This window comes from Phacochoerus africanus, chromosome X (assembly GCF_016906955.1).
Source record: "Phacochoerus africanus isolate WHEZ1 chromosome X, ROS_Pafr_v1, whole genome shotgun sequence".
NCBI lineage: Eukaryota > Metazoa > Chordata > Mammalia > Artiodactyla > Suidae > Phacochoerus > Phacochoerus africanus.
Window position 1 is genome coordinate 77964707 of NC_062560.1, and position 26877 is coordinate 77991583.

A 26877-nucleotide genomic window follows, 5' to 3' on the forward strand; every position below is an offset into this window, starting at 1 on the left:
ATTATAAAAATCTCTTTGGAGTTCTCTTACAATTTTTTTTTTTTTTACATCCCACAGCTTGTATCCAGAATATATAAAATACTTACTAATCAATTAAGGAAAAAACAGAAAACCAAGTAGAAAAGTAAGCATGAAACTTGACAAGTATAATCTATGATAGTGGAAATTCCACATTTTGAGTTTACATCCTCAGATAAATGTAGATTATTGTGCATCGAGACAAGTGCCAAGCTGTGTGGCCATGATGGCACACAAAGAGGATCCTGAACTCACTGTCTCCTATGGGCACACCAAAATTACAACTACTTAAAGAGCAAGTATCTATGAGAACAAAGTGAAGACTAGCAGAAAAGATCTTTTCACAACTGGGGATATGAAGAGGGAACCACAATGAGACTGATAGGAGGGCAAAGAGGCAGTATAGTCAAAACCCGCACCTCCTGGTGATTGACCAACAAATGGAAGGAATATCATAATCACAGAAGTCCTCACCAAGGAATGAGGAGTCTGAGCTTCATATTGTGTTTCCTTGCCCAGGGAATAAGTGCACACCTATCAATTAAGTATCATTAAAGAAGGGAGGAGTTTGGTGATACAAAATAGGTGAAGGGAATTAAGAGGTACTGATCCCTAGTTATAAATAATCAAGGGTGATGTTACATACAGCATAAGTAATATGTTAAATAGTATTGTAATAATTTTGTGTAGAGACAGATGGCTACAAGACATTGCAATCTTTTCATAATGTATGCAAATGTCAAATCAATATTTAGTACACCTGAAACTAACATAATCTTGTATGCCAGCTATATTTCAATAAGAAGAGACAAGTGAACGTTTATAGCAGTCTTATTTTTAAGAGTTTTGAATCAGAAAAAACCTAAAGATCTACAAAAAATAGAATGGATAAAATAATCATGGCCTATGAACTACAGCTGCATATAATGAACAGATCTCATCAACATAACTTTGAGTAAATTAAATAAAATGAATATTATCTCTATTTATATAAAATTCTGAAAAGAAGGAAAGCTAAACTATAGTATAATGCATATCAGAACTAAGAAGGGAATTAAGAAAGTCATAAACTAAGATAAAATTAATAAAGTTATAAAGTCAGTTTGCTAAATTAATGGTTGTAGGTGCAGAGTGTTTTATTTTATTGTTTTTTTATTACTCAAATGAATTTATCACATATGTAGTTGTATAATAATCTCCATTTTCCATCTATGACCCACTATGCATGGGGGTGGGGGCTAAAGGGGAGGTACTAAGTTTTTTTCACCACAGCTCCCACTGCTGCCCCATCCACATCACTCACCAGGCCGCAAAGCCTCCCAGCATCTGTCTGGGCAGGCGGGCTCCCTCCACCCACTCCCAGGAACCGGCCTGCCCCACACTGCTGAATGCCGCAGTCCAAGCCAGCCCACCAGGCTCCCTGGCCCACCACAGCTGGAAAAGCTGGGGCATGCACTCAGGGTGGTCCCGTCCAGGGATGCAGATGGTGCCTGCCTCTCTGGCTGCACTGAGAGGAGCATGAGCAGACACTCAGCCATCTGCCACAGTGGAGCATTTCTGGGGCCAAGGTCTGCATGTGAACCTGTGGTGTTCCAGCCTGGGAGAGGAAGTATCACAAAAAGAGTGCAAAGTCTATCCCACTGCAGAAGCATCAGCTCTTTGGGGGTGGCATGCAATATTTAGAAATGAAAACAAGTCCAAGTTCTTGCACCTCAGGAGCTCCAGCAGCAGTTAGAATGCCTTTTCTCCAGCTCATTCCCCTCCCTTGGACCTTCTGCTCATCTCTGCTCTCCTCCCTCACAGGCCTTCTTGTGGCAATAAGCCTGGGGATGTCTGATACCAGTCTATTCCCTTCTATTCCCTTCCCCCTCCTACTCCAGAGAGCTTCCTTCCTTCCATCCTTCCTTCCTTCCTTTCTTTCTTTTTCTTTCTTTCTTCCTTTCTTCCTTTCTTTCTTTTCTTTCTTTCTTCTTTATGTTCTTCTTTCTTTCTTTCTTTCTTTCTTTCTCTCTCTTTCTTTCTTTCTTTCTTTCTTTCTCTCTTTCTTTCTTTCTCTCTTTCTTTCTTTCTTTCTCTCTCTCTTTCTTTCTTTCTTTCTTTCTTTCTTTCTTTTCTTTATTTTTCCCTTTTCTTCTTTTTCCTCTTTCTCTCTCCCTACTCCTCTTTCTAGAACCCTCTGTTAAAGGATGAATACCTGTTTTTTTTTTATTGTTCAGTGTACTTTTTATTACAATATAGCTGATTTACAATGTTTCATTAATTTCTATTGTACAGCAAAGTGACCCAATCATACATAGTTCCATGTGCTGTACAGTAGGGCCCTTTTGCCCATCCATTCCAAATGGTTTTGCATCCAGAAACCCCAAACTACCTGTCTGGCCTGCTCCCTCTCCCCATTGCCCTGGGAACCTCAGGTATCCTCTCCTCTCTTTCTCTCTTTGGCTGTGATCTGTTTCTGTTTTGTAGATAGGATCATCTGTGCCATATTTTAGATTCCACACATAAGTAATATCACATGGTATATTTACTTCACTCAGTATAAGAATCTCTAGTTCCATACATGTTGCTGCAAATGACATTAGTTTATCCTTCTATGGCTGAGGAGTATTCCATTGTATATATGTACCACATGTTCTTAATCCATTCATCTGTCAATGGACATTTATGTTGTTTCCATATCTTGGCTGTTGTGAATAGCACTGCAATGAACATAGAGGTGCATGTATGTTTTTCAGTGAAAGTTTTGCCCAGATATATACCCAGGAGTGAGATTACTGGATCATATGGTAGTTCTATATTTAGTTTTCTGAGGTACCTCCATAATATTTTCCATAGTGGTTGTACTGATTTGCATTCCCACCAACAGTGAATAAGGGTACCCTATTCTCGTTATTTGTGGACTTGTTAATGCTGACCTTTTTGACTGGTGTGAAGTAGGACCTCACTCATTGAAGTTTTGATTTGCATTTCTCTAATAATTAGTGATGTTGAGCATTTATTTCATGTACCTAGTGGCCATCCATATGTCTTCTTTGGAAAATTGTCTATTTGTGTCTTCTGCTCATTTTTCAATTTTTTTTGGGGGGGGTCTTTTTAAAGCCACACCTGTAGCATATGGAGGTTCCCAGGCTAGGGGTCCAATATGAGATGTAGCTGTAGGCCTATACCATAGCCACAGCAACATGGGATCCAAGCTGTTTCTGCAACCTACTCCACAGCTCATGACAATGCCAGATCCTTAGCCCACTGAGCAAGGCCAGAGATTGAAACTGCATCCTGAGTCAGATTCCTTTCCACTGAGCCATGACAAGAACTCCTTTTGTTGTTGTTGTTGCTGAGTTGTATGTGTTGTTTATATCCTGAGCCTTTTTAAAGGAACCTCACTACTTTTCTTCTCTGTCTATAGAAACTATCTCAGTCCCCTTACCCAAACCTTGAAACATCCCAGGACAATTTCTCTTCCACCTCCTACAGCACAAGCCATACTCACTGTGTCAAGGAAGGAATATTGGACCAGGGCTAGGTCCATTGCCATTAAGGGCCCCTTCCAGCAGGATGGCACCACCTGGACTGAACAACATAGCCTGAGATAAAGTATACATAACAATCTTCTCAAGTGTGGCACAGAGAACTCAGACCAGGGTGAAAACTCCTTCTACTGGGAGGTCCATAATTCTAGTTGGACTGGGGATTCCTGACACTAGTCTTGGGTTCTGTGGGGCAGCTGGAAGTAGTCACAAGAGAGGTAGCTTTGACCTGGGAATGCCCATTTTTCAAGCCTGCCAGAGCAGTCCCCAAATCCCTTTGTCACCCTGTGAAAAGTCTCACTTGTCAAGGCTGGGATGCCCATTCCTCACAGGGGTTTCTGGGGGTGCACCAGAACACCCCAGAATCAGGACCTAGGGATGCCCACTCTCAGAAACTATCCATTAGCTGTCAGAGACTATTCCTTAGCTTCTTTAGCCATCATCCTAGCCTGCCACAACTATCATTTTAAATGGGAAACAACCAGTCAGCCCCACTGAGGATGCCACTAAAATAACTGGGATCTCTCCTCTCCCTGGATTATAGCAACAAACATGACCATGTGCTGAGAGTCAGCTCTCCTTGATTATCAAGGAGTCCCACTGTGCTTGCAGCATCTCTTATCTCAATAAACTCTACTTTTCCTCCATCTCAGCTTTCATTAGGTATCTCTCTACTACTACTTCAAAATGGAAATTATGAGGCCTCTGTTTTGCATGTTTGTGTGTATCTATATGTGCATTGTACATGTTAGCATTAACAAAATTAATAAAATAGCTCTACCTAATTGGCTTAAAAGAAGTTAAGCACTTACACAAATTCTCAAAATACATACAGTGACTGGTCAGAATTAATCCTAGGTTCATGTGAACTGGAAATAGTCAACACTAAATTAATATCTGGCTTTAAATTTGAAGTTAGCTTGTTGATATAATTAATATAAACATGTCTTTAGAGTCATCAACATTAAATATAATACCTTTATTGTACCTAAGGTTTAATAGAAATTAAATAAGATCTTGTTATACCTGTTACGATATTCCCAGAAAGAAAATAACTTGGTATGATGAAATTTTCATAAATAAATTAAATGTAAATGAAATAAAAGCTTTTGGGAAACCTTTTAGGAATAATGGTTCTAGGAATATCTACATAAGAATGATCTCTGTAGATACTGGTAATGTGAAAATTTAGAGTTGTGCCAAATCATGTTAAATAAATATTTATTGAAGCTTATTGAATAGCTGGGTAATTTCCAAATAAAATAAGATACTGAAACAGTAATTACTGAATATTGGCTTCATTTTTCAGAAAACCTTATGGTATGTTTGGTACCACACAGGCATTTTCTATAAAATGTTCATGTTTTTTAAAAATTATTGGTATTTACATTTATCAATCTACAGAGTCCAGATATAAAAACTTATTCATGATTACTTAAAAAGGTAGGATATGTGTTTTCAGTAAAAATTTATGAGAATAAAGAGTGACCTGGTACAGAGTTTGGATTTGGACTCTCTGTTAAAACAAGGTTTTCTTAGAATGCTTCCTTCAGTAACAAATTATGAATTTCTTTGCCTTTAAGTGATTTCTATTTGCTTTAAGAACTTTGTTACTTTAGTTGAGTAAGTAAGTGTTATTTTACAATGATCTATGATACTATTTGACTAAGTGTTTTAAGAATTTTTAGTGTTTTTAACAAACCTTCCAAATGTCAAATTCTAGTTAAATTTCTTCTGCTCTCTAGCTAACTTGAGGTGCTTCAGATGGCCCCTGAGGCACCTCTGAAAAATATTAAACTAACTGGAATTATTTTACAGGTTAAGCGAAGGAACATTGTCACACAAAATATATGATACATGTAGATAAAATCTATTCCACTTCTATGGACAATTATCCCCTCATTGCCAGACTTTTGCCATCCCGATGCCCTTATAGCATGACAAAGATCTGTGCCTAAATCAGAGGAACTAAGTGCTTGGGCTGTGGGATGGAAATCCTGTGAAATCAGATTGTTATGGTTATTATACAACTACAGATGTGATAAATTAATTTGAGGAATAAAAAAATAAAAATAAATAAATAAAAATTTAAAAATAAATGGCTTTGAATTAAATAGTCAAGGCTATGGAAAATCCAAGTTGGGCTTTTGGTTCTTCCCAGCTCCCTAACAAGCCCAATAATGAAAAAAGTATTGATTAAAAATGTGTTTTCCATTTGGGGTATACTTTCTATAATCTCCAGTAATCAAGTCACCTGCTTCACTGGACAAATCATATAAGCCTTAATTTTTTTTTCACAAACTTCTTAATATTATCACTGTTACTATCATCAAACATCAGGCAAGATCAAAAAAAACTAATGAAGAACTGGACTTCTATAGAACAAAATTATTTACATGAGCCCCAAACTGCTAAATATGATTATAATTTTATACCTTTTGTTTGACATATTACTGGCTATCGATATTTATTTCTCAGTTATAAAAAATATTTTCCTTCAAGTTACTTAATAAACTTCCAACAATTTGGATATTTACATATGTGGGTGAAATTAAAACATTTTTCTTTTTTTCTCTGCCCCATCCCTCCCAAAATTGGATACCTCTGGGTTCTGCAGCTTTATTAGATAAATAAAAACTGTCTCCTGAAATGTAAATAACACCTGCTCTGACCCTGACCTGACCGTAAATATACATTTTCTTCTGAGGTTACTGTGTTTAGTGTTTATTGTCTAAAACTCACCCACAAATAGTTCTTTGCTGCTATGCTACATTACTGTAAAATTTAATTGAATTATTAATAAAATATTCTAAGCATGTTTTTGAAGATGATTGCTATAATCTATATTTTGGTGAATATCAGATGCCATATGATAACCAGAGCTATATTGGGAAAGGTATCATTTGAAACACTCTCTCCAACTCAGATAAAATATTTCATTTCAGGTATCCTTAAGTACCTCATACACAAGGAAAAATTAATTCTTAAATTTACATTTCTCTCTTAAGGAGGGCCTTGCACTGGATGGTGTATAGAGAGAGCTACTAAATTCAAATTCACTTAAAAATAAGGTTCAAATAAGAAAAAGAAATACACCAATGCCAGGTCAAAAGAATACTACCTCAGAAGCAGACACCTATCCAAAGGTTGCCAGATCTGATGATATGGTTACTTTCCTTCTTGGTTTCTTTTCATTCTATATGTGAGTATTTTTTTTTTATCATGGGCATGATTCTATGTGAATTTTAAAAAGCCAATCCAATTGTTGGGTTTGTATTCAGGTACCACACTAGTAATTCTGATTTATCTCGGTGGGCTTCTTCCCTCCAGGGATCTTATAAGTTGGCCCTTTGCCAATTTATTCCAGGAAAGCTATAATTCTGTCCAGACTGCTGTCAATATTACTATAGACAAAGCCAGTATATAATTTTCCTTAAAGATACAGAACAGAAAATGCCAGGTAAACTGGGATATACTGGGCTGCATTTGGTGAAATCTCTTGACTTAAATTCCTACTTAAAAATATTACTAGTATTACCAACTATACTATTTTCTAATAACTGTTTTTACAAAACTGTTATTTTTTTACCTTGCCAAATGTATAGTTGAATCTCTGAAATAATATACAGTTCCATATGAGATCAGTGTAACTCTGGATATGAAAAAATGCAACAGGAGGGAGTAATTTCCTGGACTGTAACAGACTAATAAGACAGGTAGTCCAGAGACTTTTGGCTGCTGTTAATAAGGTCTAGTCCAGTAACAGCACATTGAGTGCCCTGTCAATAAAATCTCCACTGGAACTGGGAATGAGCATTCTTAGCACTATGGGAAGAAATGGTTATGAAATGCCTCCCAAAATCATGGTCAAATTTATGGCCATTGGGGAATGCTGTAAACTGGAAATTGGCACTTGATTTTCATTCTGGAACAAACTCTATCACGTTCAGTTTAATTTTCATAAGATCATTTTTGTCTTCTATTTTTTAAATTAAACACCCATTTATAACATAGAGGTGACTCCCATTTGATGCAACACTCCTAACTTTTAGGATATATAAGAATGATTTACTAAATGAATTAGTGGCTAAATCATCCAAAGGTGACAATATTAATTATGATTTATTGAACACATACTATATGTCAGAAAATCTATTAAACACTTGGTTAGTATTACTGCATAATTTTTAAAACCCAATAAATCTTTCAACATCACTTGGTATGTAGAAATCAACTCAATTTTGACACTAAATTCCCATAGTGAAGACCCCACATGATTTTTGTAGTTCCTGATGTTTCAAATTCTTCTTAACCCAAGAGAAATTTTTAAAGGAACTGAGATTAAATAATATGGTACTAGATTTTGTATAATCTTGTTTTTTGCTACTAGGGAGTAGGAATATTCTTACCTGCTATTTCAGATGACAAATTCTTCCAGTCTTGCCCATGATTAAGATACTAAATTTAGTTCTTTTATTCTCACTCCACATATACAGTTCCTCTAATTTCTTTGGGGAAATTTTTGTTTTTTTATTACTCTGTTCAATGTAGAAAAAATACATTCTAGGTATTCCTTCTATAACTTCTTTAAGTTCAACCATGTAAGAACTAGACCTCAAGATTTCTAAATCTAGTTTCTGTGTGGTTCTCAGAAGAGTTTACACTTATAGGAGTTCAATCAATAACAACATATTTTGTCATTTCTATGAGAGAGCCAGAGAATAAGCATGTGAGAGGGAAAGCAAAGTAATTGCTGAAAATATTTCCCTTGCCATCCCACAACAAAAGATTATAGGATGTCGGAAATATTAGTAGGCAATTATAAGCTTCACAGCATTGTAGAAAAAAATCTCTAAAATCACAACTTGCTATATTGAATGAACATGTATTAAATTTGAGAGGATAAAAATGGAGTTTTCTAAAGTTTAAAAATATTCCAAAAGGTAAACTTTTGTCATATAATCTGAACCTACAATTCTATTACTATATATCTCTGTTTTTAGGTAATTAGTAATCTCTTACGTCAATCTTAAATAGATGAGATGCTCATTGACTTTATCAATTATGTTGACCTTTATAAGTAAAACAGATGTTAGTATGTTGAATTTTCAAGGAGTCTACAAATAATAAATACTGGAGAGGATGTGGAAAAAAGGAAAACTCCTACACTGTCAGTGGGAATGTACATTGGTATAGCCACTGCAGAGAACAACGTGGCCTTTTCTTTAAAAATTAAAAATAGAGCTATGTATGATCCTGCAATTCCACTCCTGGGCATATATAAAGAGAGAAAACATAATTCCAAAAAATACATACACCCCAGTGTTCATTGCAGCACTGTTTACAGTAGCCAAGATATGGAAACTACCTAAATGTCAATTGACAGGTGAATGGATAAAGAAAATAATATATATATATATATATATATATATATATATATATATATATATATATAAAACTACATATAATATTCAGTCATTGAAAGGCATAATGCTATTAGCAGCAACATGGAATGATATAGACACTACCATAATAAGTGAAGTAAGTCAGAAAGAGAAAGACAAATACCATATGATAGCACTTATATATGTAGAAATGTGGAATCTTAAAAAATGAACTTATACAAAACAGAAATAGACCCACAGACATAGAAAAGAAACATATGGTTACCAAAAGGGAAAGGATGAGGGAGGGATAAATCAGGAGTTTGGAATTCACATATACACACAACTGTATATAAATAGATAACCAACAAGGATCTGCTGATTAGCACAGAGAACTATACTAAATATTTTGTAAACACCTATAAGAGAAAGGAATCTGGAAAATAATATATGTATGCTGAATCACTTTGCTATACATCTGAAAAAAAGAAAACATTGTAAATCAACTATACTTCAATTAAAAAATGAAAGCAGCTTATATTATCATTTCATATTTTATATCCAGTTTAATTTATTAGATTTAAATATTTGTTTACTGGTTTTTACAAAAAAGTTATAGTGAGTAAATATGGCAAACTTTGATACTGTGCAATTTAATTCTTTCATGATACTCATTTTTCATTTAAACATGACTTTTTCAAATATTGAAAAAATTAGGATAAGTGGAACAACCAGGACAAAGATTATTTCTTAAAATATGTGATAAATGCAAAGTTCCCTAAAACCCAACAACCAAATGTGGAGTTTTGACTTTATGATGGACATACAACCTAAATGAAAAAGGGCTTTGGGTTTGTATGTACTTGTTTTTTTTCAGATATCAATTTTATGCTCACCTTTCATGGATTTTTCACCCTTCATAAAGTAGTAAATATTTTTCTTGCTAGGTTAACTGGAGTGTAGTATTTTTAATGTTAGTAGGTTTTAAAAAATACAGTAAAGTAAGAACTTCATCTGATGTTCATTGATGTGTTTTAGAAATATGTCTTTTATTTTTATTCCCATAGGTTCCTTTTGCAGAAGATGGGTTATCTTCTTACCTTCCTCCAACTTTTAAAGTGTTTCTAGATCTTGTTTAAATCACACATAAAAAATATTTCTCAAATATGTAAGACCCTATCACTACTTTCTTCATATGAAATAGACATTTGAGAGTATGGATAACTCTTCCAGTACTATAAAAAGTGGTATCAGTCCTGAGCAATATTCTTAGCACAAAGTATGTGCTCAAAAATTGAATACCTCATATACAGTTTATGAACTTTTTCTACATATTTTTATTTTAAGTAGATTCTATTTTTTAGAATATTTTTATGCTTACAGAAAAATTGAAGACAATGTACAGGGATCTTCTGCCCATTTTTTGATGGGGTTGTTTGTTTTTTTTGGTATTGAGCTTTGGAGGTGTTTATAAATTTTGGAGATTAATCCCTTGTCAGTCAATTCATTTGCAAGGATTTTATCGCATTCTGTTCATTGTCTTTTTGTTTTGTTTAGGGTTTCCTTTGCTGTGCAGAAACACTGAAGTTTGATTAGGTCCCATTTGTTTATTTTTGTTTTTATTGTCAATGCTCTAAGAGGTGGATCTGTAATATTGCTGTTGTTGATGTCAGAGAGTGTTTGGCCTATGTTTTCCTCTAAGAGTTTTATAGTGTCTGGTCTTATATCTAGGTCTTTCATCAATTTGGGGTTTAATTTTGTATATGGTGTTAGGGAGTGTTCTAATTTCATTCTTTGCCATGTGGCTGTCCAGTTTTCCCAGCACCAATTATTGAACAAGCTGTCCTTTCTCTATTGTATATCCTTGCCTCTTTTGCCATAGATTAGTTGGCCGTAGGTGCATAGGTTTAATTCTGGGCTTTCTATCCTGTTCCACTGATCTATATCTCTGTCTTTGTGCCAGGACCATGTGGTTTTGATGATTGTTGCTTTGTAGTATAGTCTGAAGTCAGGAAGCCTGATTCCTCCAGCTCCATTTTTCTTTTTCAGGATGTCTTTGGCTATTCTGGGTCTTTTGTGCTGCCAAACAAACTTTAAAATCTTTTGTTTGAGTTCTGTGACAAATGTCCTTGGTGATTTGATAGGGATTGCATTGAATCTGTAGATTGCCTTGGGTAGTATAGTCATTTTGATAATATTAACTCTTCCAATCCATGAGCAAGGTATGTCTTTCCATCTATTTTTGTCATCTTTGATTTCTTTCATGTGTCTTATAGTTTTCAGAGTACAGGTCTTTTGTCTCTTTAGGTAGGTTTACTCCTAGGTATTTGATTCTTTTGGATGTGATGGTAAACAGGATTGCTTCCCTAATTTCTCTTTCTGCTCTTTCATTGTTAGTGTATAGAAATGTCATCGATTTCTGTGTATTGATTGTGTATCCTGTGATGTTGCCCAATTCATGGATGAGCTCTAACAGAGTTCTGGTAAGAGCCTTTAGGATTCTCTAGGTATAGGATCATGTCACCTGCAAATAGTGATAGTTTTCCTTCTTCCTTTCCAATTTGGATTCCTTTTAATTCTTTTACTTCACTGATTGCTGTGGCTAGGACTTCCAGAACTGTGTTGAAGAGTAATGGCAAGAGCAAACATCCTTGTCTTGTTCCTGATCTCAGCAGGAATTCTTTCAGCTTTTCACCATTGAGAATGATGTTTGCCGTGGGTTTGTCATATATGGCCTTTATCATGTTGAGGTAGGTTCCTTCTATGTCCACTTTCTGAAGGGTTTTTATCCGAAATGGGTGTTGGATTTTGTCAAAGGCTTTTTCTGTGTCTATTGAGAGGATCATATGGTTTTTCTTCTTCAGTTTGTTAATGTGGTGTAGCACACTGATGGATTTGCGGATATTGAAGAACCCTTGCATCCCTGGGATAAATCCCACTTGATCATGATGTACAATCCTTTTAATGTATTGTTGCATGCAGTTTGCTAGTATTTTGTTGAGGGTTTTTGCATCGATGTTCATCAGTGAAATTGGCCTGTAGTTTTCTTTTTTTGTGGTATCTTTGTCTGGTTTTGGTATCAGGGTGACGGTGGCCTCATAGAATGAGTTAGGGAGTATCCCTTCCTCTGCAATTTTTTGAAATAGTTTCAGAAGGAGAGGTGTTAGCTCTTCTCTAAATGTTTGATGGAATTCGCCTGTGAATCCATCTGGTCCTGGACTTTTGTTTGTTGGAAGTTTTTTAATCACAGTTTCAATTTCAGTTCTTGTGATGGGTCCATTCATCTTTTCTCTTTCATCTTGGTTTAGTCTTGGAAGATCGTACTTTTGTAAGAATTTGTCTCTAGTTTTTCCATTTTATTGGCGTATAGTTGCATATAGTAGTCTCTTATGATCCTTTGTATTTCTGTGATGTCCATTGTTTCTACTCCTTCATTTGTAATTTTATTGATTTGAGTCCTCTCTCTTTTTTGCTTGATAAGTCTGGCTAATGGTTTATCAATTTTGTTGATCTTTTCAAAGAACCAGGTTTTCGTTTTGTTGATCTCTTCTAAACAGACTCTTCTCCAAAGAAGACATACAGATGGCCAAAAAACACATGAAAAGTTGTGCAACATCACTCATTGGTAGAGAAATGCAAATCAAACTACTATGAGATACCACCTTACACCAGCTAGAATGGCCATCATCAAAAAGTCTATAAACAATAAGTGCTGGAGATGGAGTGGAGAAAAAGGAACCCTAGTACACTGTTGGTGGGATTGTAAATTGGTGCAACACCTGTGGAAAACAGTGTGGAGGTTCCTCAGAAAACTAAACATAGAGCTACCATTTGATCTAGCAATCCCACTCCTGGGCATCTATCCAGAGAAAACCATGACTCACAAAGATAAATGTACTCCAATATTCATAGCAGCACTATTTTCAATAGTCACGACATGGAAACTATCTAAATGTCCATTGACAGAGGAGTGGATAAAGATGTGGTACATATACACAATGGAATATCACACAACCATTAAAAAGAACGAAATACCAGCATTTTTAGCAACATGGACTGACCTAGAAATTGTCATACTAAGTGAAGTCAGCCATATGATGAGACACCAACATCAAATGCTTTCACTGACATGTGGAATCTGAAAAAAGGACGTAATGAATTTCTTTGTTGAACAGATGCTGACTCACAGACATTGAAAAACTTATGGTCTCCAAAGGAGACAGTTTGGGGGGTGAGGGTATGCGCTGTGTTTTGGGGATGGAAATCCTATAAAATTGGATTGTGATGATCATTGTACAACTATAAATGTAATAAATTCATTGAGTAACTAATAAAATTAAAATAAAATAAAATAAAATAAAATGAAATAAAATAAAATAAAATAAAATAAAATAAAAAAATAAAAAGATATAAGACACAGGTTTAAAAAAAAAAAAAGAGAAAGTACAGGGAGTTCCCATATGATGTCTGCTCCCACACCAGTGGAGACTTCCCCACAATCAACACCCTCCACCAAAGTTGTAATTTGTTACAATTAATGAATCTACACTGACACATTATTATAACTGATAGTCCATAATTTACATTAGGGTACACTCTTGGCATTGTACATTCTATGAATTTTGACAAATGTATAATGACATTTATCCATCATGAAAGTATCACGCAGAGCATTTTAACTGTCCTAAAATTATTTTGTGTTCTGTCCGTTCATTCCTCCTCTTCTCTACAAACTGAAAATTACAAATCTTTTTACTCTCTCTCTGTTTTTTGCCTTTTCCAAAATGTCATGTGGTTGGAATCCTACAGTATGCAGCCTTTAAAAAATAGCTTCTGGAGTTCCCGTCGTGGCGCAGTGGTTAATGAATCCGACTAGGAACCATGAGGTTGCGGGTTCGGTCCCTGCCCTTGCTCAGTGGGTTAATGATCCGGCATTGCCTTGAGCTGAGGTGTAGGTTGCAGATGCAGCTCGGATCCTGCATTGCTGTGGCTCTGGCATAGGCCGGTGGCTACAGCTCCAATTCGACCCCTAGCCTGGGAACCTCCATATGCCGTGGGAGCGGCCCCAAAGAAATAGCAAAAAGACAAAAAAAAAATAGCTTCTTTCACCTAATATTTAAAGTTTTTTCTTCTATGTCATTTCGTGTGTGATAGTTCATTAGTTAAAGTGATGAATATATTCCATTTTTTGTATGACAACTGTTCGTTTATCCATTTATCCACTGAAGGATATCTTAGCTGTTTCAGTTTGGGCAATTATAAATGAAGCTGCTATGAACATCCTGCAAGTTTTCATGTGGAAATAAGTTTTCAGTTCCTTTGAGTAAATACCACAGAACATGATTACTGGATTTCACAGTAAGAATAGGCTTAGTTTTGTAAGTAACTGCCAAAATCTTTTCTAAAGTGGCTATACCATTTTGCATTCCTACCAGCAAAGATTGATAGTTCCGTTTGCTCCAAATCCTCATCAGCTTTTGGTCTTGTCAGTGTTCTAGATTTTGGCCATGCTGATAGTTGTGTAATGGTATCTCACTGTTGTTTTAATATGCACTTCTCTAATGACATATGATGTAGAATATCGTATCATATGCTTACTTGCCATCTTTATATCTTCTTTGATTAGGTGTCTGCTGAGGTCTTTTGTTCATTTTTTAATTGGGTTGTTCATTGTCTTATTGTTTAATTTTAAGTGTTCTTTTTATATTTTAGATAACAGTTCCTTATTAAATATGCCTTTTCTTATATTTCCTACAATTTGTGGTCTATCTTTTCATTCTCTTGACAATGTTTTTGTTTTGTTTTGTTTTGTTGTCTTTTTGCCTTTTCTAGGGCCACTCCAATGGCATATGGAGGTTCCCAACCTAGGGGTCTAATCAGAGCTGTAGCCGCCAGCCAACACCACAGCCACAGCAATGCGGGATCCGAGCTGCATCTGCAACCTACACCACAGCTCATGGCAATGCCGGATCCTTAACCCACTGAGCAAGGCCAGGGATCGAACCTGCCACCTCATGGTTCCTAGTCAGATTCGTTAACCACTGAGCCACGACAGGAACTCCGACAGTGTTTTTTTTAATAGAGCTGAAGATTTTCAATCTAATGAAAGCCAGCTTATCAATTAATTATTTCATGGATCATGACTTAGTATTGTACAGTGGGACCTTCATGTCCTCAGATGCAGAACCCATGGATACAAAGGGCTGACTGTAAAGGAATTGAGCATTCATGGATTTTGGTGTCTGTAGGGGGTACTGGAACCAATCCCTCAGGAATATGAGGGAACAAGTATATATAAAAATTCATTACCAAATTAAGTGTTATCTAGACTTTCTCCTATGTTCTCTTCTAGGAATTTCATAGTTTTGGATTTTAAATATATATCTCTGATCCAGTTTTATTTTTGTGACAGGGGTAAGGTCTGAGTTGAGATTCATTTTTTTCTACATAATGTTCAAACATTTGTTGAAAAGACTACATTTTATTCATTGCAGTACATTTTCTCATTTAATTTCCATTGTTTTAATTGTGTTAGGGCATTTCTTATGGCATAGAATATTGTCCTTCTTGGTGTGTATTCCATATGAGCTTGAGAGGAATGTTTATCCTGCTATTATTAGATGAAATAGTTTATAGTTGTCAAGTTTATCCATTTTCTAATAATCTTTGTATTTTAATTGTATTTAGACTACTGAGGTTTAAAGTAGTTGACATAATTAGGTTGATAGCTACAACATCTATTACTGTCTTTTACATATTGCTTTGATCTTTGTACCTATTTTTTCCTCCATTGTTTCTGCCAATTGTGATTTTAATTGAGCATCTACTATGATTCTATTGTCTCTACTTTATTCACATACCAGTTATACTTCTTTTTTCATTTTTTAAAGTTTTATTGAAATACAGTTGATTTAAAATTTTGCATAATTTCTGTTGTACATACACACTCATCCATTCTCTTTCAGATTCTTTTCCCACATAGATTATCACAGAATATTGGGTAGAATTTTCTGCCCTGTACAGCAGGTCCCATTGGTTTCTCTTTTAACTTTTAAAAAAGTGGTTATTCTATAATTTACAATATACTTTTACCACCAACCCAAGTACACTTTCAGAAAACATTTTACCACTTCATAAGTAGTGGAAGTGCTTTATGATAAAAAACATTTCTAATTTCTTCCTCACGTCCCTTGTATAATTGTAGTTATTCATTTCACTTATATGTAAGCATATATTGTTGCTATTATTATTTTGAACAAAGGGTATGTGTTAAATAAATTAAGAAAAATAAAAGTTTTACTTGCCTTTATTTATCTTTTATCTAAAGCTCTACCTTTCTATATGTAGAAATGAGTTAATAATCTACATCAATTTTCTTACCTCTGAAGAATTTTATTTTTGCATTTGTTGTAAAGCAAGTCTATTGTAAAGCAACCAATTTTCTCAGTGTTCGTCTAAGTATGTATTTCTCCTTCACAGTTAAAGAACAATTTTTCAGAATATAGAATTCTACAATGAAGTTTTGGGTTTTGGTTTTATTTCTCACAACATTTTAAATGTTTCATTCCATTATCCTCTTGCTTGCATAGTTTTGAGGAAAATTTGGATGTAATTTTATCTTAGCTCTTCTATGACAAGGTTTTTGTCAATACTTTATCTTTGATTTTCTGCATATTTCTTAAAATATGTCTAAGTAGGATTTTTGGCATTTATTTTTCTGGTGTTCTCTGACCTTCCATGATCTATGGTTTGGTGTTTGATGTTACTTTGGGGAAATTCTTTATCATTATTGCCTCAAAATTGTCTTCTCTTCCTTTCTCTTTCCTTCAGGTAGTCTCATTACACATATAACATTTGTAATTATCCCATAGTTCTTATATCCTCTTTTATTTTTTCTCTTTGTTTCTTAGCTTGAGAAGATTCCATTAACTTATATTGACTTATTCTCAAGCTCAGAGATTTTTTTTCCTTGACAATTTCATCCTAGAAATGAGCCCATTGAAGGCATTCTTCATTTGTGTTTCAGTGTTCTTGATCTCTAGAATTTATCTTTCATTCTTTCTTAAATTTCCAGTCTTTCTGGCTACATTATGCATCTGTTCTTTCATGTTGCTCACTTTTTCCATTACAGACCTTAGTGTATCATCATAGTTTTTTTTTTTTTTTTTCAAATCAATAGGCTAAAATATCCAAATTTTCTGCCATGTCTGTTTCTACTGCTGATGCTTGCTCTGGCTCTTCCAGCAGTTTTTATTAGATTTTCAGTATGACTTTTAACTTTCTCTGGAAAGTCAGACATGATAAGTTGGGTAAAAATAATTCCAGTAAATAGGCCCTTAGTGATGTGGTGTAAAGTTTTGGGGGGAGAGGAAGCATTCTACAGTCTGATGATTAGTTCTCATCCTTTTAGTGAGCCTGTGTCCATCAGCTGTAAATTTCACAAGTGTCTCTCAGGATTTTCTCCACTGTCATGGCTGCTGGAAGAGACTGGAACTGGGTATTTACCTTCCCCCATGTCAGTTAGCTTTGATAAAATTCCAAGAAGTTAGACTCTGGTAAAATAGTTTCTCTTAAAGTGAAATATTTGTTAAGAATAACAGAATGCTCTGACATATTTCAGAATATTATGTTCCCATTCCCATGTTGGAATCCCAAAGGGAATTTTTTCTGATCTTCACTATGAGAATCTGGTAGAGCTCCAAGATATAAAACTCACAAAAGTTAGGGGCACCCTAGAAGTTTGTCTCAGGTTTGTCTACTCTGAGCCAATACTGATTCCTGCAGAGGTATCTTCTTGGAAGGAGTCCTGCTTTGGTAAGCTGCAATTTTCTGTATATGCCTCTTTATGTCTCCAATTTATTACATATGTATATGTGTGTGTATGTATATGTATATATGTGTATGTGTGTGTGTATATATATATATTTCTGTGAATGTAAAGTGTTTCTACAACAATTGGAACTCTCAAATCCAAATAATATTATTTGGCCACGATTTTAACAGATTTGTTGTTTATTCCTTTATCCTACTTAGTTACTAAGATTTTTATTACAGCTGCCAGATACATCCAATAAACCCAGTTATACCTATCTTATAGTTATAAGTATAAAATACACTATATTATAGTATATAGTTATAACATAGTTTCAATAGTTTCTCTCTTTTTAAAATATCCAAGGCCCCCCAGGCTTTGTCCATTACACTTTCTTTGGGAGATAATTTTTATCCTTTTTCTCCTAATTTGGATTATTCAGGAGAAAATATATTTGTTTGAAATGCATGCATTAAACTCAAACCCAAAACTATGAGACATATACTGCCCCAATAAATTATATTTGGCAAAATAAATCTTATTAGTTAAATTTACTTATGATGATACCATGTTTAACACTTTGAAAAAGCATTAAAAGCCAGAATAAAGACAAAGTCATCTACATATACTGTGAAGTTTATATAAACATATCTCAGGGGCAGACTCTGGAAACCTTGTTAGCACTTGTAATTGAAAACATTTCATAACATATTTATAGCTTCTACCTGTGAATAATTTAATTACCAATAACTTGTAGAAATAATATCCACTATCAACTCACAAACATCAACAACATATAGTTTTTAATTTTAAGCTCCAACCAATAAGGGATTTTGATACATGGTATCTTCATTTTAGAAGCTTCACCTTCCTCTGAATGATGACTAATCCAATAAAACCTTGGATAGCCTAAAGCCCTATCAAGAGTTCCCTCAGGAAAATATCAGGAATATATTAGAAAACACAAGAAATGTATAAAATTATGATTTTCTTTGAATTATGAAACATAGTCTACTGAATATAATTCCAAGCTTTAAAATAATAGAAACCAATTTTCTCATATCTCAGTACTTCCACTTCATAACTTTTGGGCAATCACAAGCAATGTTCTTGTATAACGATAACATATTTTAAAAGTTATATTTATATTGGTCTTTCAAAGATATTTTCTCATTAATAACAATAAATGAAGCTAGTGAGTTATTCTTTATGTAATTCTACTAAAAATAATTATTTCATTTGTGTTTTTTTGTTTAAATACAATTTGAACCATGACTTCTAAACATGTATTTTTCACTTTTAGGCAAAAGTAATTTCCATTTATTCCAATTCCTTTTTTGTTTCATATAAATTATTTTTATTTAGCTATTTTTTCTTTTCCCATATATAATGTTTATAAATTCCCTTGATTTTTTAATGTTCTGGTCATTTTTCTTATCTCTTTTTTTATGTGATCTTCTAATTCCCTCAGGGGTGGCTGAGTGGTTTAGAACTATTAACACTTGATGCATAATAAATATTAAATGGGACAAATTTAAGCAACCTCCTTGAAAAGAGTTGTTAAGTACATAGGAAGGGACTAAGATTTTTTTTTCTTTTCTCTTAATTATCGCACTGACAGAAAAAAATAGAATTTCATAAAGTATCTAGTTTTCCCCTGGGATAATAAATCAATGATTTGAAGGACACATTTTAGTTTGTTTTTGTATAAAAAAAGAAACCCATTTTAAAACTTGTATCATTTTTTTTAATGATTTCTGGAAGCAAGTATCAACTGAGACTGAAAAATCTATACAAGCAGATTGTTTACATTGCTTTTCACTGTGTAATTACACTCCAATTTGTTGCTAATTTAGTGATGTTAGTATTCTGTGAACTCTACCCATGAATAAGAGCCAAGAGCTGAAACACATAATTCCTAGATAAGACTTCTAAATTTAACATGAGCCAAAAATGCAAAATGATCAATTTAAAAGATACAATATCCTAAAACCATCAAAAAAAGATTAAAGTACTTAATGTAGGAGTTCCCGTCGTGGCGCAGTGGTTAACAAATCCGACTAGGAACCATGGGGTTGCGGGTTCGGTCCCTGCCCTTGCTCAGTGGGTTAACGATCTGGCGTTGCCGTGAGCTGTGGTGTAGGTTGCAGACGCGGCTCAGATCCCGCGTTGCTGGGATCTCTGGCGTAGGCCGGTGGCTACAGCTCTGATTCGACCCCTAGCCTGGGAACCTCCATATGCCGCAGGAGCGGCCCAAGAAATAGCAACAACAACAACAACAACAAAAGACAAAAAAAAAAAAAAGTACTTAATGTAGAAATACATACTTTGGACCATGTGAGAATAGTCATTTAAAAACACATTATTTTCAAAGTTGTTTGTAGTTAAATGAGGTTGCTCAGAGCATTTAAACTGAGAAATAAATGCAAACATTTCTGGGATATTTAATATTGAAATTCAATATTTTCCCCTATTGCTTTCTTTTTTATCTTATGTAAATAAAATTTTTTCTTACCATGGTCTTTTTAAATTACCAGCATATTTAACAATAATTTATATTGCATACATTGAACAAGCAAATGTAAATTTACTCTCTTAGGTTACTGTTTTCTAAAATTTTTATTTAGATTTTAAGTAAAAATTTGTAATACAAATTTGAAATAGGAACACTGAGAATGTGATATGGATTTGAGGATTTTATATTAAGTCATGGAACAAAGTAGGACTGATACAGTTTGTGCAAGTATTGCAGACAGCAAAAAGATAAGATGCATAATTATAAACTCTCTGGGCAAATCAATTATATTTTATGACTAAAACAAAGAGGTAACTCAGAAAGTTTATAATAGGAATTGTAATATGGCATTTCCCCTCGTTCATACAATCTTCATCTCTGACATATTCTATGCATGCTGTAACTTCACCAGATGGGGTAAACATTAGTTGAAACAAATCAGACTTAAGGACTACATAAAAAAAAAAATGTTCCCATACCATAATATTAAGATTTACCAGTGTTATTACAGGTACAAAGAAAATATATCTTAAAGCAGTCACTGAATGGCTACTTCTCATGACCTTTCACATATTTCTCTAAATAAATTGTCTTTCTCCCTCACAATGAAATATCAAAGCCTGTTCATATTGAAAAGTTGTGTTTATTATAATAGCTTTTTAGTTTCCAATTTCCCTGTTTTTACAGAGAGGATTTTTAATTTACTGTTGTATTAGAATTTGTGACACACACGCACACCCCATAGACATTACTTTTTAATGAATTGATAGATCTTTCTTGCTTAACAGGGTCGATATACATACACATATGTTGTGAAATCTGTTTTCTCTAAAATAAGAATAATGAGCAAAAAAATTATCTATTCCTTATTAAAAGCTTTTACAAAGAATCCTGTGATTGTACATGAGCTGCAAACAGCAGGAAAAATGTAATGGCTCTGTCATGGACTGCAATAAATAAGTAGGACTTTGCCATTGATTTTCTTTTTAGCCTTGGATAGGTTGCCAATCCTTTTTCCTATCATTTCATGTATTAACTTGAAATAAATTACTAAACCATTTCCAAGCTTTTCATGATGACAACTTTTATGTAAGCTCGTATTTAAAGATGAAGCTAAATTTAGGTATATGCAATAAACAGTTATGATTATTTCCTTATTTTATCATCAAAATTTTCTTTTTGTTTTTCCTTTGGAATTTTGTTTTCTGTGTGTGAGTGCATTTAAACTGATAGCACTTTCAATGTTCATTTGAAAGTATCTATATGTGTATTTTCTCTGTGTTTTGGTTTGATTCATAGAGTAAGTGCTGTGCAAAAGTGTCTTAGCTCTTTAACAGGTATTCATTTAAGTGAAAAATCACTGTAATTTGTTAGTCTTCTATGATAATTTGAGATGTTGCTCACATTCTGAGTTAAAGGTTGAAAGGGAATAATTTGCATATATTTTCAGAGTTGAACATACTGAGAAATAGAGAATAAGATGTTGTCTAATAAGACATACATTACATACATTAGTTTTTAGGAATCACTTTTTTAATTTTAAATTTTTAGCATGGTTCAAGATAATAACTATGTTTAGAGCCACTGCTGTAGTTCAGATGTTTGACTTAAAAAAAAGTGTTTGCAGACACTTTTTTGATGACAAAGCCTACTATTGGATCTATGAAAGAAGAAACATCTTATTTAAAATCTACCATATCTTACATCAGTGGATTAGTCTCCATATTTTAATTCAGTATTGTCAATGTCTCCTATGGAATGGAGTTTTAAAAGTTTTGCTTAAAAACTTTTTCTAGTCTCTTTTCAGTGACTTGAAAAATATGTAAAATGGTTCCAAGAAGGAAATTGTGACATTTATTAATGCTTTTCTCTGAATGCATTTTTTCCAAACATCTCTAAATAATATATATTTATAAAATGAATGTATGCTTGTTTTAAATTTAAAAAAATATATGTGTGAAAGATAATAAACTAATTACATGTACCAATTTGGCATATTTTCTGCCATTATATTTCTAGTCAAGTATGTTTGCCATAGTTGAAATCATGCTCCATATACACTTTTGTTTTGTTTAATTTAAATCTTGCATAATGAAGTTGCCTTGACTTTGTCCCTGGAATGGAGCCTCTAAACACTTCAAATTTTCCTGGTGATAGGCATGTCTTTGTTACTTATTTGGGCCCCTCCAAGTACACCTGAATTTATGCTAATAAGATGACTGTGGATCCATAGATATATTAAGGTAATGCAGTGACACAGAATGGGAGCTAGGCATGGAATACCAGTTATTTGATTAGAGAGTTGGGACTTTGAATTATATGATATTTGCCTCACATCCAGAAAGGGAAATATGGCTGGAGATTAATTTCAGTCCAGAAACTAGTAATTCATTCAATCATACCTATATTAATGAAACTCTCCCCAAAATATAGATACCACAACCCAGGAATTGTTGCCAACATGAGTCCTAAGGACCAGGACATGACACCTTCCATGTTGTCACATATTGGTATGGCACAAGAGTGACATGTCCTGAGTCCTTAGGGAGAGGAAAATGGAAACTTAATAATATCAGACCCTCCCATATCTCATCCAGTATGTCTGTTCTTTTCCTGATTCTGAATTGTTTCCTCTTGCTATAATAAGCTACAATTAAATGTATAACACTTTCCTCAGTTTTGTGTGTCATTCTAGTGAATTTTTGAATCTGAAGGGAAAATCTTCCAATATAATAGATATCTTTTCAGAATTATTGGAGGTCTAGGATCCCCTAAATTTATGGTTTAGTGTCTGAAGCGCGTGAAGTTTTGTTCAGAATTGTGCCTTTAATTTGTGTCATGTGGTCCAAATCCACTTAGTGGATAAGAAAGTCATTGAAACATTTTATAGCAATAATTTCTAGTTTGGTTACATTTATTTGAAAATTTTAATTCTAAATTTTGTAATAGTATAATAGGCCATTATTATTTAACCATTCTTTTAATCATTATGTAATGAACGTATAATGTTTGATATATTTTTCTTTTTATAAATTAGTATGTATATCAATGAAAATTTGGAAAATTAAAAAAGTCAAACAAAAAATTGAAATTAAATGCTACTCCTACTCTTTCGATACATATTTTTTCAGAATATTTTTACATAATTCTTTATATAATTTTGTAGTTTATTGTACTATTTTACTTTATCAAAGACATTTGAGATAATTCTATTTTTAGTTTTTAGAGGAATCAACATAACCTTTTCCTTAGTATTGTGAAATTTCTATTAGTAATGCACAAGTGTTCCAAATTCTCATCCTTGCCAGCATTTATTTTCTGTTTGGGTTTTGTGACAACAGCCATCCTGATGGGTGTGAGGTAGTATCTAATTGTGATTTTGATTTGCATTTATCTTATGATTAGTGATGTTGAGTATCTTTTCAAATGATTGTTGGTCTTGTTAATTTTTATTCTTTATGTATATTTTCTGTTTTTTTTAATTTGTTGCAGATATAGTATCCAATTGTTGATTATATTAATTAGTATTTTTTTACATTTACAACTAGTTTAATTTGGAGGACACACAATTTACATGGTACAAAGTGAAATATTCTATGGGTGATTCACTGAATTACTTTAAGAATAAATTAGGCATCTGACTAAACATGTTTCAAAATGTTTAAGAGTTGAGACCATGTTCTATATAGTGATTCCTAAATTTTCCAGTATGAATATACTTATTATTTCATTTTTATTGGTATGGAATTATTTTTTTAATACAAATACTTTCAAGGAATAAGGTAAAAAATCCATGAAGTCCATAAAAGAAAAAATATTAACATTTTCTTGAATTTGCATCATTTTAAAGCATCAGAAATATGGAATTATACATATAATTGACACTTGCTTTGCACAATCCTCCTCCAGCACTATTTTCTTTTTCTTTTTTTTAAGCCATATTTCCTTTTTTTTTTGTCTTTTTGCCTTTTCTAGGGCCACTTCCCGTGGCATACGGAGGTTCCCAGGCTAGGGGTCGAATCAGAGCTGTAGACACTGGCCTATGCCAGAGCCACAGCAACTCAGGATCCGAGCTGCATCTGTGACCTACACCACAGCTCACGGCAACGCCAGATCTTTAACCCACTGAGCAAGGCCAGAGATCAAACCAGCCAACTCATGGTTCCTAGTTGGATTCATTAACCACTGAGCCATGACGGGAACTCCTCTAGCCCTATTTTCTTCCTCACTAAATGTAAATGTTATGCTGAAAGTTTTACCTTTATGATTTACATTTTATATTTTAACTATATAAGGGAATGTTCACAAACAACATATTACTTTATGTTATGCTTTAAAAAATATTTTTACTATACAGACATTTTACATACATGATAGTGAATGAAATATATCATTGTATGGCCTTTTTTCAAGATATACATGTGTTGGTACACAAAAGTCTAATTCAATCATTTAAAATGCTTTTATTCCATTATGAGAATAAATTATAATTTACTTATATATTTGCCTGCTTAAGCATAAATGATATGCAATGAGCATTCATTTTTTAAGATTTTGAAGAAAAACTTCATTTTTATTTTATTATTTTATTTTATTTTCCCACTGTACAGCAAGAGGATCAAGTTATCCTTACATGTATACATTACAATTACATTTTTCCCCACCCTTTGTTCTGTTGCAACATGAGTATCTAGACAAAGTTCTCAATGATACTCAGCAGGATCTCCTTGTAAATCTATTCCAAGTTCTGTCTGATAAGCCCAAGCTCCTGATCCCTCCCACTCCCTCCCCCTCCCATCAGGCAGACACAAGTCTCTTCTCCAAGTCCATGATTTACTTTTCTGAGGAGATGTTCATTTGTGCTGGATATTAGATTCCAGTTATAAGTGATATCATATGGTATTTGTCTTTGTTTTTCTGGATCATTTCACTCAGTATGAGAGTCTCTAGTTCCATCCATGTTGCTGCAAAGGGCATGATGTCATTCTTTTTTATGGCTGAGTAGTATTCCATTGTGTATATATACCTCATCTTCCTCATCCAATCATCTGTCGATGGACATTTGGGTTGTTTCCATGTCTTGGCTATTGTGAATAGTGCTGCAATGAACATGTGGGTGCATGTGTCTCTTTTAAGTAGAGTTTTGTCCGGATAGATGCCCAAGAGTGTGGTTGTGGGGTCATATGGAAGTTCTCTGTATAGATTTCTAAGGTATCTCCAAACGGTTCTCCATAGTGGCTGTACCAGTTTACATTCCCACCAGCAGTGCAGGAAGGGTTCCCTTTTCCCCACATCCCCTCCAGCACTTGTTAAGTTTGATAAGGTCCCATTGGTTTATTTTTGCTCTAATTTCTATTGCTTTGGGAGACTGACCTGAGAAAATATTCATGATGTTGATGTCAGAGAGTGTTTTGCCTATGTGGTCTTCCAGGAGTTTGATGGTGTCCTGTCATATATTTAAGTCTTTCAGCCATTTGGAGTTTATTTTTGTGCATGGTGTGAGGGTATGTTCTAGTTTCTTTGCTTTGCATGCAGCTGTCCAGGTTTCCCAGCAATGCTTGCTGAATAGACTTTCTTTTTCCCATTTGATGTTCTTGCCTTCCTTGTCAATGATTAATGGACCACAGGTGTCAGGGTTTATTTCCGGATTCTCTATTCTGTTCCATTGGTCTGTCTGTCTGTTTTGATACCAGTACCACACTGTTTTGATGACTGTGCCTTTGTAGTATTTCTTGAAGTCTAGGAGAGCTATGCCTCCTGCTTGGTTTTTGTTTCTCAGGATTGCTTTGGTGATTCTGGGTCTTTCGTGGCTCCATTTAAATGTTTGGATTGTTTGTTCTAGTTCTGTGAAAAATGTCCTGGGTAATTTGATAGAGATTGCGTTGGATCTGTAGATTGCTTTGGGTAGTATGGCAATTTTTACAATATTGATTTTTCCAATCAAGGAACATGCAATATCTTTCCATTTCTTTACATCTTCTTTGGTTTCTTCGATTAAAGTTTTATAGTTCTCAGCATATAGGTCCTTTACCTCCTTGGTCAGGTGTATTCCGAAGTATTTGATTTTGTGAAGTGCAATTTTAATAGGTATTGTATTCTTGTATTCCTTTTCTAATATTCCATTGCTGGTATACAGAAATGCGACTGACTTCTGAATGTTCATCTTATATCCTGCTACTTTGCTGAATTTATTAATCAGTTCAAAGAGTTTTGGGGTTGAGTCCTTAGGGTTTTCTGTGTATAGTATCATGTCATCTGCATACAGTGACAGTTTTGTCTCTTCTCTTCCTATATGGAGGCCTTTTATTTCTTTTGTTTGTCTAATTGCTGTGGCTAGGACTTCCAGTACTATGTTGAAGAGCAGTGGTGAGAGTGGGCATCCCTGTCTTGTTCCAGATTGGAGTGAGAAGGCTTTCAATTTTTCCCCATTGAGGATTATATTTGCTGTGGGTTTATCATAAATGGCTTTGATTATGTTCAGGAATGTTCCCCCTATACCCACTGTGGCGAGGGTCTTGATCATGAATGGATGTTGGAAATTGTGAAATGCTTTTTCTGCATCTATTGAGATGATCATATGATTTTTGACTTTTCTTTTGTTAATGTGGTGTATGAAGTTGT